General features: G+C 34.4%; 1 protein-coding gene across 1 annotated transcript in view; it reads right to left on the bottom strand.

Annotated features, from left to right (window-relative positions):
- LOC106879341 (serine-rich adhesin for platelets) overlaps positions 1-5,475 on the bottom strand; it is a 209,046-nt gene extending 203,571 nt beyond the window's left edge. The window contains exon 1 of the mRNA XM_052972615.1: positions 3,622-5,475. The gene's annotated coding sequence lies outside the window, so the exon portion shown is untranslated. The remainder of the gene's footprint in view (positions 1-3,621) is intronic.
- Between the last annotated feature and the right edge of the window lie 13,278 nt (positions 5,476-18,753).

The following is an 18,753-nucleotide window of genomic DNA, read 5'->3' as shown; positions in this document are numbered from 1 at the left end:
CATATATATATACACAAACATATATATATATATACATATATATACACACATACATACATATATATACACATATATATATCCATATATATATCCATATATATATACATATATATATATATATATACATACACACATATATATATACATACACACATATATATATACATACACACATATATATATATATACATACACACACACATACATATACATACACACATATATACACACACACACACATATATATAGACGATTCTGATGTGAGTTTTGTTCAGCTTAGTAGAATATACCTTCAGTTTTAAAGTAAACCGATGTTGACATTTTATCGTCAAGTTTTATGCAAGTGACAGTCTGCTGAGTTCAATAGATTCACTGTGGATCATAAAACAAAAGATTCCTAAATATTTAATTGCACATGCAAGCACATTCGTATTCACACACATTATATAACACGACTTGGAAACGTTTTCCTGAAAGAAGTTAATATATCATTTCATATGCATGTACACGTATATTTGTGTGTGTGTGTGTGTGTGTGTGTGCACGCATACGTCTGTATATGTATGTGTGTGTATATACACACTTACATATACATTAACATATGTACACATATTCATATATTCAGTACTCATAAATGCATATACAGACATATAGATATATACACACATACCTATATATATACATGTTTATATTCACACATATACACACGTATATGTACACACATATACATGGAGAGAGAGAGAGAGAGAGAGAGAGAGAGAGAGAGATGTGTGTGTGTATATGCAAATGTTTTTCCTGAAAGATTCGTTACAGAAAGTTTCATTGATGTACTTTTCTGCTGTCGTTAAACTACAGAAGCTTCCTTTAGTATCTTTACTCAAACTTGGTAGCATTTTTGGCAACAGAGGAACACTAGCATAAAGACATATAATTACAAATATGCTTAGTTCTGCATCTGTACATATATATATATATATATATAATATTATTATATAAGGGTGTGTATATACTTACATATGTGTATCTGTGTATGTACGTGAGTGTAAAGAAAACGAGAGGGAAGATAGTATATGCTACATACAAAGTAGGTAAAAGTAGAAGAAAGTTACGTCAAAGCATGTATGAAGTTGTCAATATAATGTGGCGTTAGCTTTCTCTCCTCTCAGCTACCTATTCTGGTTCTATTGTATGTGATCACACATCTCTATCACGTTGCTCTACTACCCTTCTCTGCACTACAATAAATTATACCTACTTTGAAACATCTTGAAATTTCTCATAGAAATACTGCTGCATGTGCGCGCGTGTATTGCCTTCACGCACCGCGCGCACTCGCGCATGGACGGATACACACGCGCACTCGCGCATGGACGGATACACACACACACACACGCGCACATACATACATATATACATTATACATATATATATATACATTATATATATATATGTACGTGTATATATATATATATATATATATATATACCCAGCATTATAACATGTGCTGAATATCGACGCGATAAAACATGTAGGAAGAAATCATCATTGAATGTTCGTGGAAAGCCATCTGCTGCAATAGTAGTGTAAAGGGTCCGCTCTAGTTCTTTCTTTCATTCCACAGTCTCTCTCCTGCACATTAACAGTTTGCCAACATTCAAACAGCAACTATACCACACACTTAAACAATAGCAGCTGTAAGCTTGCGGCTTTTCTTTTCTTTTCTTTCTTTCTTTTTTTTACTTAACCTAATTATTAGAGAGGATCGAATCAGCCACCCCTAATTTTTGTTTTTTTGTTTTTTGCCTTCATCTTTTTATCTTTTTTTAAGCTCCACTTTCTTCTCTGGTTAACAGTAACGGTACGAATTACAATAGAAAGTATCTCGCCCTCCCCCCTAATTTTTCACCCGTCCACATGCCCTGAACATATTCCACCACACACGTCATCACGAACGAGACAAACACATAGAAATACATAAACAAACAAAAAATATGAATAGCAGGCGATACCGTCAATTACATCTGTGTGTCAATATAGGAAGGCTGGAATCTGTATCGATAGCAGGAGAGGAGGAGAGGAGGAGAGGGGGGGGTCTCTCCCGAAATGTAGGCTATTTTATCTGGGTCATGCTAGCCTCTAGAACAAGCAGTAGGACTACTAGGAAGGAGAGAGAGAGAGAGAGAGACATACACAGGTTAGTAGGGCAGACAATGAGCAATGTCACAAGTTGAACACACGGTCACCTGAACAGAGCTGTTCTTATCAGCTGCACTGATTATTTCTGAGTTTCTGCTGTTTATTGCACTTAGCATCACGTTGAATGAAATAAATTAACAATACAGCTTACGTAAATTCAGCCTCCCTGTGCACGTGTGCATGCGTGTATGTGTATTTACATGTAGAGCAAACATAAGGACTGAAGTTACCAAATGGAAATGTTAGAAAAATTATTGATATATTGGTGTGTATATGTGTTATTCAGAAGAGCCAACTGTGTGTGTGTGTGTGTGTGTGTTCTGTATGAGAGAGAGAGAGAGAGAGAGAGGTAGAGAGAAATAGTTGCTGTGCCCTACAACTACTTGTGTAATCCACAATTATTGCTGCTAACGTAACGTAGTCAAGATAACATATGACTCCTGTTCATTAGCAACATTTCAAGTTGTTTGTCAAAAGTTGCCACACTGAAACTTCACCATCACTGTTGTTGAGCAAGTGAAACAAAGCTTTGTAGTCAGCAGATATTGTTTGAAAACTGCAACATACAGCAGTATTCTCATATGATGGTGAGGTTAAAAGCTACAACTGGTATCTAACACCTTACCTGTCCATTTGCACACACACACGCACATGTATATATGTATAGTCGACTGCTGGAAAGGTCTTAAACTTTACAGTATTGAAATCATACAAAACTAGTTCTAATACTTGCCCTGCCAATATCCCACCTAGCACCTCTCTCTCTCTCTCTCTCTCTCTCTCTCTTTCCATAAAATTTATCTACAGCTGGCAATTTAAAAATAACTATGAAGCAAGACACTGTTTTGTCAGACATGAAATATTGTTCCACACAACTATTTGCCAATTGCTGTGCAATAACATTGAATATCAGCGTAATCTCATGTGGAAAGGTAAGTAGCAATGAACTCAGAAGAACAGGAAGCAGTTTTACATAACACACACACATACGCGAGAGAGAGAGAAGTGGGTAGTGAGAAAAAGTAACAATATATTTGAGTCAAGTGAAATCCCAAACTTATAGCTTTCTTGTTGAAATTGAAAGATGACTTACAATATTTCCTAACTTTGAGAAAAAGATTGAAATGGTGTGTGTGTGTGTGTGTGTGTGTGCAACAAACACCGAGCTCTGTCAAACTCCCTACATTCAATACACGTGATGTGCATTCTCTAAAATAAGCATGTATGTTTATAATACATGCACATATATATATATACATCATGCATACAGATAGATAGATAGATAGATAGATAGATAGATAGAAATGCAAGTGTGTGCAAGAAAATGTATGTTGAACAGAGAGGCAGATGAAGAAGAGAGTGCAGAAAAGCTATACAATGAAGAAAACAGTAGTTAATGGAATAAAATGAAAAATCAATGCCTACCAGTTATTTTCATTGGCACCCTTCTGTTGGTCTCCAAGATTTTGTACAGCTTACAGCAATAATTGACTTGTTAGTTTGTAATATTAGATGCGTGTGGATGGTATATTGCTTGTCAGTGCATGTTACAAAGGTGTTGGTACAACATAAAGTATTGCATTTTTAGGTCAGGTCGAGTCAGGTCACATATCTTTACAGCCCGCGCGCGCACACACACACTCTTTCTCTCTCTCCCTCTCTCTCTTTTTACCCTGCCTTCGGTTAAATATAACAATGTGCTATAAATTGCTACGTTGCTGTGTTTAATTTACTTATAATTTGCTGCATTGTTAGGTCAGATCAGGTCAAATGTCCCAAGACGTTTTTTTTTTATAGCTGTTGCATAACATGTAGCAAGTTATAATATGCTTTTTATGTCAGGTGAAAGTAGGACAGGTCACATCACAATTATATCACAATGTACTTGGCTTACTTCTAATACTGATTCGATATCAAATTGGAGGAAATCAAGCTCGCATTTTGTATATGTGCATATGTATGTGTGAGTGTGCGTGTGTATGTGTGTGTGTGTGTGTGCGTGTGTGTGTATGTGTCCGCGCGCGTGTCTGTGTGTGTAAATATATACGTATTTATCTGTATCGTATGTCTTGTTGCATGCAGAAAACATGTAGCTTGTTGTATAAAGTGAGGTCAGGTCAGGTCAATGATTCAGTGTACAGTAAATGCAATGTGTCCAGGACACTGAATAAAGCTATTAGGTCAACAAATGGCTGTAGCTGAGAGCCAATCTTCTAGTTTGTGTTGTGGTGGTAGTAAATGTCAGTGAGGTCTGTGAGCTGGTCCGTCATTCTCTCCTCTGGCAATCATACATTCTACTTGGCAAGCTACCTGCACACCAAGGCAATAGAAGAGCCAGTAAGAAGGAGATATATAAACAAAGGCCTCATCTGAAATCTTCGCTCATTTCGCTTGAATCTAGTAGGCGTGTGTATGGTGAATACTTCGTTTCTGCTGCTGCTGGTCTTACTATTGCTACACACTGACAGTTTCACATATAAACACTTACAGCAGACACAGTAATATACTAAAGGCAATAAATACTAGTGCTGGCTCTGATGGAAGCAGTAGTTAGACTACAGCCAATAGTAGTAGTAGTAGTAATAGTAGAGCTAGTGTTTGTAGCACACACACACACACACTCACAAACACTATAAGCAATGAGAACTGGAAAAAAAAAAAACCAACTAACTTGTCAGTAGTTCCAGTAGTAGCAGATGTATAATTCTGCCAGTTGTAAACCATATCTGCAGTTATTGTGACACATCATAACTTTGCTAGAGCATTATTGCCAATCCTAGAAATGCCACCACCACCACCACCACCATTACTACTACTACTACTACTACACTTAGTGCAGTGTACATAAAGTGTCACAATGTTTCTCTCTCTCTCTGCTATGTCCACAAAGCAACTAACAATAACACTGCTAACACCAACAAGCGTATACATGCAGTTGTTTGCTGCTACTACTGCTGCTGCTGTTGTTGTTGTTGCTGACACAGATGGCTGTGGTACCATCACAACACAAGCTGGCAAACACTCAGGGTTACACAGGCCATACCTGCTTCACACCTGTATGTGCTAGGTAGCCACTGACATATCAACTACACCTAACAGATTTTCTTATCAACTGTTTTCCCTTTTAATGAAGACAAGATTACTTTTACGGCGTCTTTTGAAGAGAGATTCCCAACTCTTGCTATTGCAACTGTTAGAACCAACCAACTTATATAACTGGTCCTCACTGAAACCAAAAAAGAGCAATATGCTGCCCTCGTTTTATTGAGATTAAGGGGTCCACAATAGTATTTCAGTAACTCGTGACCGTTAAATTATTTAGTCAGCTTAAAGTGAACCTTACAACTAACTTCATTTGTATCCCCTTTCACTATCTGTGGATTACACGAACCCTTTTCCTACATATGAAAACGTGGGCCAATTCCCTTACAACATTTGACTAAATGATTCTGAGAACAACGTTTAAAACAATTCCATTGTACTTATTGCAGTTATGAATTTGAACAATGTTAGTTGTGACAATTAATTGATCTCCTAAATACAAAATATTTATGATGGAAAATCTGATACGAATTGAACTCAGTCAATACAAAATGTGATACAAGAATTCATTTCTTCAACAAAATTAACTAAAATATTTCACCAACATCTATCTTCGTTTCTTTGCAAGACACAAGACTAATTGTTACAGAGGAACTTGTTGATTGAATCAGTCCAGTCAATTACTGGTACATTATTTCATGTTGGATGCAATATCTGGCAATAATTTACAAAATGAAAGTCAATGCTATCAGTTAACAGTTTATGTTTCCATTGAACTCTGTCCAAATAACATTTTGATTTGCCACAAGAATGCACAAAACATAATGTTCCACTACAATACAAAGTATGTGTGTGTGTGTGTGTGTGTGTGTGAATGACTGGACACAACCAAAGCCACTTATGTCAATGAGCAACAGTTCACAGCTTTACAGTTAATTTATGGAACCTGGTGAGGCTTGAACTGAGAACAGAAAGCTAACCAAGTAAACCACTCTAATGAACCCAATCCAATAGTGTCAACACAATCACGTCTTTATCAATTACCATTTCTTTCTACATTATCATACATTTATGAATAAAGAGATACTGTTCAGGCCTGCTGCATTGAAGAGAGTCAGGATTAGACTTGATTTTCTAAGTTGTTACCATAACAGTAGCCAACTCACTATAAATTTCAGACAGGCATATGAGGTGTTGTGATGGTTATGCCTTTACTAATCCAAGTAGTGGTCACAGTTAGACTACAGCCTTCATTACAAGGATGATGGTGAAGTGGGTTGTGTTTGTGTGGACGAGTAGATTGTAGTTAATGTCAAACACATTAAAATGAGGAAAGACTGCAATGTTGGAGGCAAAGCTACTGAAGGATGGAGAGTGTAACTAATCACATAAGCCAGTAAAAGATCAATAAAAAAAAAAGAAACTATACACAGTCAACACCACATAGAGAACAGTTTTACTCAGCTTTCATACCTCAATTGATAACCAAAATAAAGTTTCATATATTCAAGATTTTATGAGTAGAAAAACTGAGTTTTCTTATGAAATCAGTGTTGATCCTTACTAATTGAATAATTTCCTAGAGTAAAGGTGGTTTATGTTCTTTAAAAAATCAGTCAATACAACTTTGAGATAACCTGTGATACGTGCGCAGTACATTTGCTGAGAGTGGCTGAGATATAAAAAGGAAAATGCTATCTTCCAAAAGTAGATTCAGCTGTAAAGAAAAATATTAACCAAAATATTCACTGGAGTTGATATCAGTGATTTGAAAATGCTAAATAGTCCCTAACAAGCAATTTTGATCACAGATGAAGTAATTGGTACTAGTAATTATGATGAAGAATGGTTGCAATTGTGGATATCAAGAAAATGAAACCCTCTTCTATAACTGCAGCTTCTTTTTAACATTAATATTTGTTCGTGGGAGGGTGTTGTCTAACTGTGACCAATTGTATTGACACCACAATTTAGAGATGATCAAAGCTAAAATGTTCAAATCAAAGCAGTTTGTAACAGACCAAACTATCAAATCTTCTGACTTACGGACGGATCACCAACAAGTCCAACAGACTCTACATGGTTGCTCTACTTGCTTATTATAGCAGCAAAATTTGCTTTAAATCATACAGTGCTGTCTTAAAAAGTAAAGTACAGATTAAATAACATAATAATAGATAATATTATGCCACAAAAAAGTAATGGGATTCTCAAGATCTTAGATCTGCTTAATCTGAGCTGACCAATTCCAAAAAATGCTGAATATAACAAAAAGACAGTAATAATTGAAACAAATCAAAGAACTAAAGAAATAAATCTAGATCTTCGGTTGTATTCATGTGGCTACTACCAAAGAAGAACATCTTCAACTTTAGTTGATATAAACTGTGAATTAAAAGTGTTTAAATTCCTTCTTCCACATCAACTCTCCAGAAATGTGAATATAAGTAACTCTATCAATGTTGTTTGTTTAGGAAGCTTTGGGCAGTACTCAATGAGTTTAGCAATGAGTTCTAAGATATAGAGACAAGAAGAGAAATGGTTTTGATCATTATTGCTTTTCCAAGATGTAGCAGATTAGTAAAATAGTTATTGAAATCACTTGTTATTGTGATTCAGTCCTCTCAACTCTATTTATCAAATAGAGAGACGAGACTATAGCAGAAAAAGGTATGGCTCCACAACTGTTGTATTTAAAAGTTATTCAGAAAACCACATAGGTTCAACGAAGCTATAGCTCTACATTGTAGAAATCATAGACAACTCAGCATAAAAAAAAAAAAACAGCATTCATTGAAAAGAGTTATATCCATTTAATTTGAGGAAGAGAAAAGAATAAGAGATCGCCCCCTCCCCCCAAAAAACCCAACAGTTGGAACAACAAAAAAAAATAATAAGAGTCATAGAAATATGAATAAACAACAATAATTTACTGTTCTATCATCAGACTATTAATTTGAAATAATATACAGAGTGCTACATAATGCTGGAATTCAACAGGTTGAAAGATGAGAGGACAGGTTGAGGATGGCTGATGAAGAAAAATATATTTGATGTAAAACAACAGCAGGATAGTGCTTTCAAGTACATTTGGGATTGCTATGCATATGTAGGTTTTTACAGTCACAGCAGATGCTTGTTCTGCCAACAAAACCAAAACCAACATTTCCAGGAACTGATCCATGGTCTTGCAAGATTAACAGATGCTTCCAAGTAGTTCGGTGAATCAGTCTTAGAAATGAGAAAATATAGAGGTATGATATTTAGAAACTAACTTATTAATGATAACTTGAAATGACATCGACTATTCATAGGCACCTAGCGTCCAACACAACAATGCTAAAAGTTAATAACTAACCACAGAGACTGTTAAGGTTACAATTTCATGACAGAAGACGGTGAACAAATAATCAGTGTTCTGTAAAAAAAAAATCCTAATTGTATTTCAAGACTATTAATACTTTCCTCTATTTTTACAAAGGTTTTTCTGAGAAAAAGCACTTGTAATCTCCAGAAAGTCACCAACTAGTAAACTAAATGATAAAATGTATCTCCTTTAGAAATGAAGTTCATCTTGCAGTTACAGCAAAATAATATAAAAAGTATGGAAATAATTAGTCTGAAAAGGAATTTAAGATGGAATACAGAAGCAAAGTATTTTGACAACAAAAGCAAGAGTTAGTTGAACTGAGAAAGAATGGGCTCATCCATAAAAAGAGAAACTAGAAAACTAGTATTGCTGTGATAATATAGTATTCAGGAAATGAAGGGAGAATAAATAGTCAATATCTGAAGTTGGACTGAAGCCAGATGGTCTATATTTTGTCAAAATAGTTTGCTAGAACAATAAAAGTTTATTTTTGTGACACAATACATCAATGAAAGACCAAAAGTATGTCATACATACTCTCTCTCTGTCTCTCTCTCTCTCTCTCTCTCTCTCTCTCTCACAGAAAGTAAGAATATTTTGTGGTGAAGACATATGAAGTAGTTTATTTTGGAAATAAAAATATTTAAGCTTGATTGATAGAGAAACTTACTGAGCAAATTTCTTTGTTTCATTCATTGAACTTGCTACCATCAAAACTCCATTTTTAAGTTACTCTGTTTAGGAGATTTAGCTAAAAGAGTACTCTGAATCAATTACACCATGAAAGAGCCATTATAGCCATTTAATCATACTTAAAAAGCTAAAATTTACTTTTCATGAGGTGTCTAAAAGTATACTAACCCCATCAACAGAACTGCACAATACAGATGATAGATTAACCCTGCATTTCAACATACATGCACGTTGTAGTTGTTGTTTCAATGTTCTAAACAAGGACTAGAAAAAGGATCAGTTGTAATATGGTGATTAGAACTAGTATCTAGCTGACATTTACACAATATCTGCTCTAAGACAGATAAACATTCTGTTAACTGCAAAAAGATCAAAGAAAGCTCTGAACATTTTCTAAATTCTCAAGAGAAGTTCCTAATGGAAAGTTTGGTTTCAGCCAGTAACACATCACTAGTTTGATGTTCAAATTGAAGATAATTATTGATAGAAATGAAGACTGTGGATGCCAATACTCATAGACATGTTTCATTATATCTTGCAACACATCCACATTACACAGAGACTAACATCTACTCTGGTTGCTCAACCTGCAAGAAATCTCAACTAAATCTTCTTTAAACCACACACTACTGTGAACACAGATAACTGAATCTTATAAATGATGGGATGATCATGGCTATGATGGGGTTGACCTAGGGCTAAGCAACAACAATAACATAATGAACATAATTTGATGAAAGCTATACTGTCTGCTTCATCCAGTAACATGAAGATCATTTACCCCACAAGAGAAAACGCATTTTTTATCATCATTGTTAAAAGACGCTGAAAATATCGTGTTCGTCTAAAGGTTTCAGTACAATACCTACTGAGCAGCTGACTCTAGAGAAAGAAGGGTGAAAAGACATCCTGTTATCAACAGGAATTGAAAAAGTTTACCTATCAACCTGGTATTTGGTAAATATGACTAGTCTGAGAGGGTAAATTCACATTATACTGGAGACAATACAAACGTTGTCTTATGAGATGCTGACTAAAGCTTCTTTCTTAGCAGGTTACTAATTCTACTCTTTTATTTGATTCAGTCTTTGGACTATAACCATGTTGAAGCACTTCCTTCTATGATTAGTCAAATGAATCAACTCCAGCACAAACTTTTTAAAGTTTCATATTTGTTCCATTGGCCCCTTTTATTGAACTGCTAAGTTACAGGGACATAAACAAATCAATACTGGATGTCAAGGAGGGGTGGGGAGAAGCACACACACACACACATATATATATATCATCATCATCATCGTTTAACGTGCGCTTTCCATGCTGGCATGGGTTGGACGATTTGACTGAGGACTGGTAAGCCAGAAGGCTGCACCAGGCTCCAATCTGTTCTGGCAGAGTTTCTACAGCTGGATGCCCTTCCTAACACCAACCACTCCGAGAGTGTAGTGTGTGCTTTTACATGCCACCGGCACAAGGGCCAGTCACACGGTACTGGCAATGGCTACGCTCAAAAAGGTGTTTTTTATGTGCCACCTGTTTTTTTAGTGTAGCCATATATATATATATATATATTTTTTTGACAGGCTTCCAAACAATTTCTGTCAAATCAATCCACTCACAAAGCTTCAGACAGCCTGGGGCTTTAGTAGGTGACCCTTGCCCAAAGTGCTGCACAGTAGAACTGACCCTGAAACCACAGGATTGTAAAACAAACTTGTAAACCACACAGTCTTGTCTGCACCTGTATCATCCTGTATCAACTGAAACTTTTTTTTTTTTTTTTTCCTTTTAGTAAACTGACAATTGTAAAACACAAAGACAGCTACAGTTCCTTATGCAAAGTTCTTGATTCAAAGCTGTGGACTTAAAAAACTAATAACTCTTAAATAATATTCATGTTTAAAGTTTATCCATTTCAGTGACATGATTCAATTCATATCAAAGTCTGCTTGAATGAAACTAAAGTCTAAAAATATTCAGAGTGCAAATAGGACAGATTTCATAGATACAACTGATTGCAAGACAAAATTATGTATAACATACTAATGAAGAATAATTAAGAAATGTTACCATTTTTATAAAGAGACTTATAAAAAGAATTTAAATATTTACATCATCAAGGTTAAGTTAACCCAAACTATATTTGACATATATTGCAGCACTAAAATTAATTTACATCTTCACCTGTGCACCCGCTATATTTCTTACAGGTTTTATTTGACAAATGATATATTAATTTACTTTGGGCTGATACATGTCAAAATATCGGAGTTAGTAAATACACTACTGACCTGGACATTATGACAATTGAAAATATTAAAATATAAGTTCAAAAATGTCTATTTATAGCAATAACAGACTTACTTCTATACACATTTGGAAATAGTGTAATATTTAATGATAGCAATTAAATATAGATAACAGGTTTTATAAAATGAGTTAATGTTTAGTTGTTGCCACACTACTCTACAGTAACTATATCAATATTACCTCATTCATAAACAGTAAAGGTTTAAATGTCGCAGAAATTCATATTCACTTCATCAATCATCCTGCCAAGTTTATTCAGCTTTCAATCACTTGTAAATTGTGGTGGCATATGTGAGGGGGGGGGGGGACATAAAATGTTAAAACCAAAAAGCTGTTGTCAGTTGTTGCTGTACCACAATGTCAACACATAAATACTAGTTGAAATAAGCATTTCAAAGTGGTTTTATTTTAACATTTGGTATAAAATACACAAGTTCATAATAACAATAAATAAGGTAATGCACACACATGTATGTTGTGTGTGCATGGAGATGTGTGTGTGTGTGTGTGTGTGTGTGTGTGTGCAGTGTGTTATATATGTAGCCAGATACATGAAGATAGTAATTATTTGTCTATGTATGTGTGTGTGTGTGTGTGTATATCTATATCTATCTATCTATATATATATATATATATATATATATATATATATATATATATAATCAGATATCTGAGTCTATGGGCATTGGAATCAAATACATATGGAAAGACTTCTTTGCATATTTCCCATTGGCAGGAAGAATCCAAAGCCACGACCAGCATCAGCAATTCACAGAGGTTCCACTCCAACAAATGTCAGAACACTTTTACACAACTCTGACGTCTACAACCATCAAGTAAAGCATAGACTGGTCTGTTATCAAGGAATCAAAATGTCCAGTGATGCTGTGATAGGGCAGACTTCTGTGAAACATAATATTGTTATTTTCCTAACTTATATATTAACAAGAGTAATGTAAGTGGTGTGAAGGCTTTAATTATAACGGAGTGCTGAACAAAATTAGTTTGCGAAATCAGTGACTAATGAAGAAGTAAAACGACAATCAATGAAAGATCAAGCTAAGAGTATTAAGATTATTGTTTCCTAACATTAAAAAGCCATTCAACAAGGATCGATGAGGCTGGATAGGAATCTTCAATCAATTTAAGGAGATGATAAAATTCGAGAGAAAAGGTTAGTAAAAAGATTCAGTAAAAAGAAAAAAATCTGAAGTTAGGTAATCTGGTTTATCATAGGAGAGAGAGAGAGAGATTGATAAGAATAAAGCTTTGTCTAAGCCAGTGGTTCTCAACGGTTTTTTTTTTTTTTTTATCTATGGACCCCTTTGATTACTATTTTATTCTGGTGGACCCCCAAAACCATTTGATGTTTAAAAACTCGTTTTCTTGATACTTGTTTCAAAATTCCAAGTTTGCTTATCACACATTCACTTATGTTGGCTGAACTAAAGCAAAATTTTTTCTTAGATTCAAAAAAATACTACAGTTGACCTAATTTACTATTTTGCTTGTGTGGTTCCCCCAAAATCTTACATATACTCCAAGGGGTCATGTGGACCTTGGTCGAAACCATTACTCTCTGCTCTTTCTCACACTCTAACATCCAGTCTCTGATTCATACAGTCATAGACTATCTCGGACCTACCAATTCTAGTGACTATCCCCACATTTCAATCAGTCACACACTGTTGCTGTAACAAATTGCAAATAGGATTTTTTCTAGTTAAAATGTGATCAAGACATTGATTTAGTATGTGGAGCTCTTTCATAGGTAAGAACTCACTCAAGAGGTATATGTGGAGTTGTTTGTAATTTATCAATAATACAGAGACTACAAGTATCAAAGTTGGAGGAAAAAACAATCATTAAGTGTTCTGTTAATTCAATATCAGTCTCCAATGACAACAGAGTGTATAATGTGCCGCAATGTGATATTTTAATGGAATTTGAACAGAAAACCTACATACAACTGAATTGGAGGTTATTTCAGAAAACATGGATTTATTAGAATGGAATTAGAAATAAGCACATCATTAAGGATCAACAAAAGTAATTGAAAAAATTAACCCTTTTGATACCAATCTGCACAACACTGCCCCTGGGCCCATAATACTAATTTACTGTTTTAAAGTGATCTAAGTTAAAATCTTTAATCAAAATCCCATGTTAATTCATGTTCTAAATACCAGAGTTATTTTACTAAATTCTTATTTTCATAATTAACTGAAACAAAGGCTGTATATTTCTAGATATATAGGTTAAATCAAATAATATTGAAAACTAATGTAATGCTAATGGCAGATGACAATGATAATGATGATGTTAATTACATTTGGATAATACTTGAACTGAATTTTGTAAAGCTTCTTGTACGTTTTGTCATTAACCTGTTCTTTTGTCAGAGCTTTAGTCATAAACCTGTTCTCACAACATAACTTTACAGATAAAATATATACTAAATACATTCAGCATTACTTTAATTTGGCTTTTAACAAATAGTGTTTGTTTAAAAAATATTTGTTATCCACAGTTAGTTTCATTATCATTTAAAACTGTCTGTACAAACCATATTGATATTCAGGATTTTTCAACCATACTTTGTTAGTACAATATGAGTGCTCAAAACTAGCAAGCAAAGCATTCAAAATAGCATTAATGCTGAATCAATTCTGGTTTGTAAATTCAAAATCATTCAAGCTAAGTCTAAGATCAAGGACTTTGTTAAACAGTAGAAACCTCTCATCAGCCTAATGTCGTTCGTGTTAATACCATTTTTCAAACACATAAACTTTCTTCTCTCGTTGCTTTTCGTCAGTCCCACAGGAGCACAAGGTGTCTTATGATGTAGACTTTATGGCGTATAAAGATGAAAGATAAAGGACCTCAAGAAATAGTTTTATAATATCTGATAAAAATGTGAGATGGTACAACTATTCTAAGAACAAATAATATAAAACTGAGGTAGAGGGGACAGACAATAGAAAAGTTGATCCAACACAGCATAGAACAATAAACAAAATTACAGAAAATATAGCTCCACACCATTGACACAAATTTTAGACAAAATTGGTTAAATGATAAAATATATGAAGAAAAATTGTGTTTTTGATGTTTGATCTCTTTTCTATGCTATGATGCCAACCACAATTCATTTTAAATTTTTTGTCCAAACAGTAGCAGATGTCCTTCATGTTATCAAGTTTCTAAGAGAAGAAAATATAGTTTGTGAAATATCTCTATCCTGGACCTGTCATTGGTATAGAGTGTTGTAATACGATATACTTAGCAAAAATTCATAATTAGGTAGTTCAACAACTTGATACTTAACTTGATCCCAGATATCAAACGGCTAAATTAATATCTGAAGGAGAGATTAATTCAATTGAGTTGAGATGTGAACTTATCACTGATAAACCTTTTTCCAGAAATTGTTTACCTTTGTACAAATATCTATTTATATCAAATAGCCATAAAAAAGAAAGTTTTAAGTTCAATGAACAGAAGGTAATTGACTGTTTCATTGTGAAAGTAAAAGCATTACAACTGAGATTTACCTTAAAAAAAAAACTGTGCAATAACAATTACAAAACCTTAAACAATCTTTAACCCTCTTGCAGCACCCAGGCAGATTGATCGGCCCAAGCGATACAAGCTGAAAGGACTTTGAGGCTGATCCATTTGGGGGGAGGGGGCCAATCATTTAGATCAACTCCAGTACGCAACTGGTACTTAATTTATCAACCCCAAAAGTAGGAAAGGGAAAGTCAACCTTGGCAGAATTTGAACTCAGGACGTAAAAACAGACAAAATACCGCTAAGTATTTTGCCTGGTGTGCTACTGGTTTCAATAGTTGATTAATTTAAATATTGAAAAAAGAAAGTTACAAATAACTCATTCACTACAATAGTTTGGTCTTTGCACTGAAATAGTGTTGTTCGTATTAATTAGAAATTACTACTGCCAAAAATGTTGACACATGCATTAATTCCAAATATAGTAAACAATTTTCAATATTTTCAACTATTATAATAAAATTAATTAAATCAGTTGTAATTAAAAACCAGCCTGTAGATTTTTGAAATGATAGTTGTGTATTTTAATTAAGTAGATCCATTTTCTGACAATTGTTTCTTCCATTTTATAAAAGATTTTGTATAAATTTTTAATAGCTACAGAAATGTTGTTATCACAACAAACTATAATAGAAGTTTCTACCAAAGAACTAATAAGATCAATATAACAATGAGATATTGCTATACACTGCCTTAAAAAGGTACATATTCTTCAACAACTGGTAATGTAGATATTCACTGTATGAAACCTGTCTCCTCATCCCATCATGTTTACTGGTTTTTCTTCTCACACATTTCATAACAATGTTTACCTTGATCAATAAAATTATAAAATATATTCCACCAGCTTTGTAGTAGAACAATTTTGTGAGTCATGTGTAGGCCACACTAGTAGTAAGAAATACTAATAGTAATCAATCAGTTGTTTATATGTGCAGAGTAGCAGGTCCCATCTCTGCATACAATCCTACCACAAATCTATTATTCAACATAAACAATGAAATTCATGGCACACATTTAATAGTTCACTGAAGCTGATATTTTTAGACTTTATTGGAAATGACTTCATCTAAGCAGAAATTTCATCTAATTATTATTTTATCAAGCTATGCTGAAAGAAATTAGCATGCAATTTGCATTTTACAGCTCAAGTATAAAACATTTTTATTGCATGAATGAAAAATATATTCCTGTTTTGTTGGATTTTTTTTTTCTAAACCAAAAAGATTTAATAATTTCTCCCATAGAATTAAAATATTTCAGTCATTGTTCAGTAAAATAATCTAAACACTGAAGGTTTTCAAAAGTTTGGACTGTAATTTTGTTTCATTTTTGATAATTTCTTGTTCCTTCCAATGAAAAAGTCTTCATAGAAACAGTAAATAACATCATCATCATTTAATACCTGTCTTCTATGCTAGTATGGAGTGTCGACAGTTTTATAGAATCTGACAAGCTGAAGGACTGCATCAAACTCCAAAGTCTGCTTTGGCATGGTTTCTCTGGCTGGATGCCCTTTTGTAATACCAACCTTTTTACAGAGTGTGCTGGTTGCTTTCTTTTTTTTTTTTTTAATGGTACTCGAACTAGTGAGGTCACCAAGTAACTTGCAAGACTAAATTCCTCAACTGAGTGGGGCACTAATATTGAGAGAAGTGGCTTCGTGCCAAGTGTTAAAAGGAAAGGAACAGGTGTTGTGCTATAGAGGAGAGACATGACTACCCCAAGCTAGAAACAAATGAAATAAAATAAAAATAATACTTAAAATATACGAGGCACTACTACAGTTTTAGTGTTCATTAATTGCTCTTGTTTTTTTTTTGTTTTTTTTATTTCGTTTAAAGTAGTTTGGTATAGAGAAAAGGGCTACAACCATAATCTTTACAGACCCACCAAAAACTAGTGAGACTGAGGTAATCATTCCTCTCAGAGCCATTGTTGTTTTAGAGTGTTTCGTGCTGTAGGGCATGTACCGCCAAAACAAGTGAAACAGAACCCTTTCTTTAACTATACAACCTGATGATCTGTAAGTTGTTGTACTTGTCTGTAAACTCTGAGTTTCTGTTTAAAACTAAAAATATTGATATAAATCCTAAAACTGTTACTGCTATTGTGAAAGCAGGATATTTCATTAGCATTCAGAGAAATGATAGTCTCTAACATCAAACAACTCCAAAATGGCAGATCAAATCCTGTGCCCACCAATGAAGAGCCCCTAAACCACTGGTTCTCAACATTTTGTAGCTCAGTGCTGTCTTCAACGCCTTACTACCCCTCATCATATTTTGAAGAAAGTGGAAGATGGGGAATTGTTTCATTCAAACAGAAGCTAGTTCTATATAGTCTATTTTCCATATTTTCATATACCACCCAATCAAGCAATCTCTTTAAATATCTGCATGAACTAATTCGCTTTATGTTTATGTTCACTTACTAAAGAGAGTGAGGGCTGATGTAATGAAATTATATTTAGATTTATGTTATTAGTGCACATACAGAAAAAAAAACAGAAAAAAGGAAAATACTACAAATTAAAGTTTAAATAAAATAATAAAAGGTTTATTTTGCAGGTGTTAACAAATCAAACATATATCAGTATTTAGCAACCTTCAAGATAAAATAATATAAGATATTCAAGAAACCATTATATTGCATGAACAATTAGATGCCTGTGTGTGAACAGCCATGCTATGGGTTGTGGCTGTAGAGGTCATGCAAAGGCTGGAAACAAATGAAACTAGTATGCTCTGCTGGATGTGCAATGTCAGTGTAAGCATCTTGAGAGAGAAATTGGACATAAGAGACATCAGATATAGTGTACCAAAGAGAAGAGTGAGCTGGTATGTTCATGTGATGCATATAGAAGAGGACAGCTGCATAAGAAAGTGCCAATCTCTAATTGTGGAGGGAGCCTGTGGAAGAGGTAGACCCAGAAAGACATAGGACAAGGTGGTGAAGTATGATTTTCAGATGGTGAATCTCACAGAGGTGATGACAAATGATGAAGACCTTCAGCAATTTTCTGTGCTTGAGAAGTGAAGTGAAATTGCGGTCATGTCCAGTGCCAGTGACACATGAAAGGCATCCTGCCCACTCTGTGGAGTGGATGGCATCAGAAAGAGCATCGAGCTAGAGAAACCAAGCCAGAACAGACAGGAGCCCAGTGCAGCTCTCTGGCTTACCAGCTCCAGTCAAACCGTCTTACCCATGCTGGCATGGAAAACAGATGCTACACCACCACCACCACCACGATGATGAATTGTGCCTTAGAGTTGATGAGATTTTGCTAATTTAAAACTATCATATTTAATATTTAGCAACCAGAGCAACAAGTGTTCTGTTTTACATATTTTATCATCTACTTCACCGTTTAGCTAATACCTAGGCTGAACTTTTCCACAACCAGCTACGAGGAAAGATACAACAACAACTTTCTTCTTCCCTCCCAAAGACATAACGTTATATCGCCATTAACACAATATCCAACTCATATTCTAACCCAGGCAAACATTTTATTTCAAAGAATAATCATAACACCCTTGACAGTTGCCACTCACTTGTGAGCTCAC

The sequence above is a fragment of the Octopus bimaculoides genome, chromosome 14, assembly GCF_001194135.2.
Source record: "Octopus bimaculoides isolate UCB-OBI-ISO-001 chromosome 14, ASM119413v2, whole genome shotgun sequence".
Lineage (NCBI taxonomy): Eukaryota > Metazoa > Mollusca > Cephalopoda > Octopoda > Octopodidae > Octopus > Octopus bimaculoides.
This window is presented reverse-complemented; position numbering and strand designations above follow the sequence as displayed.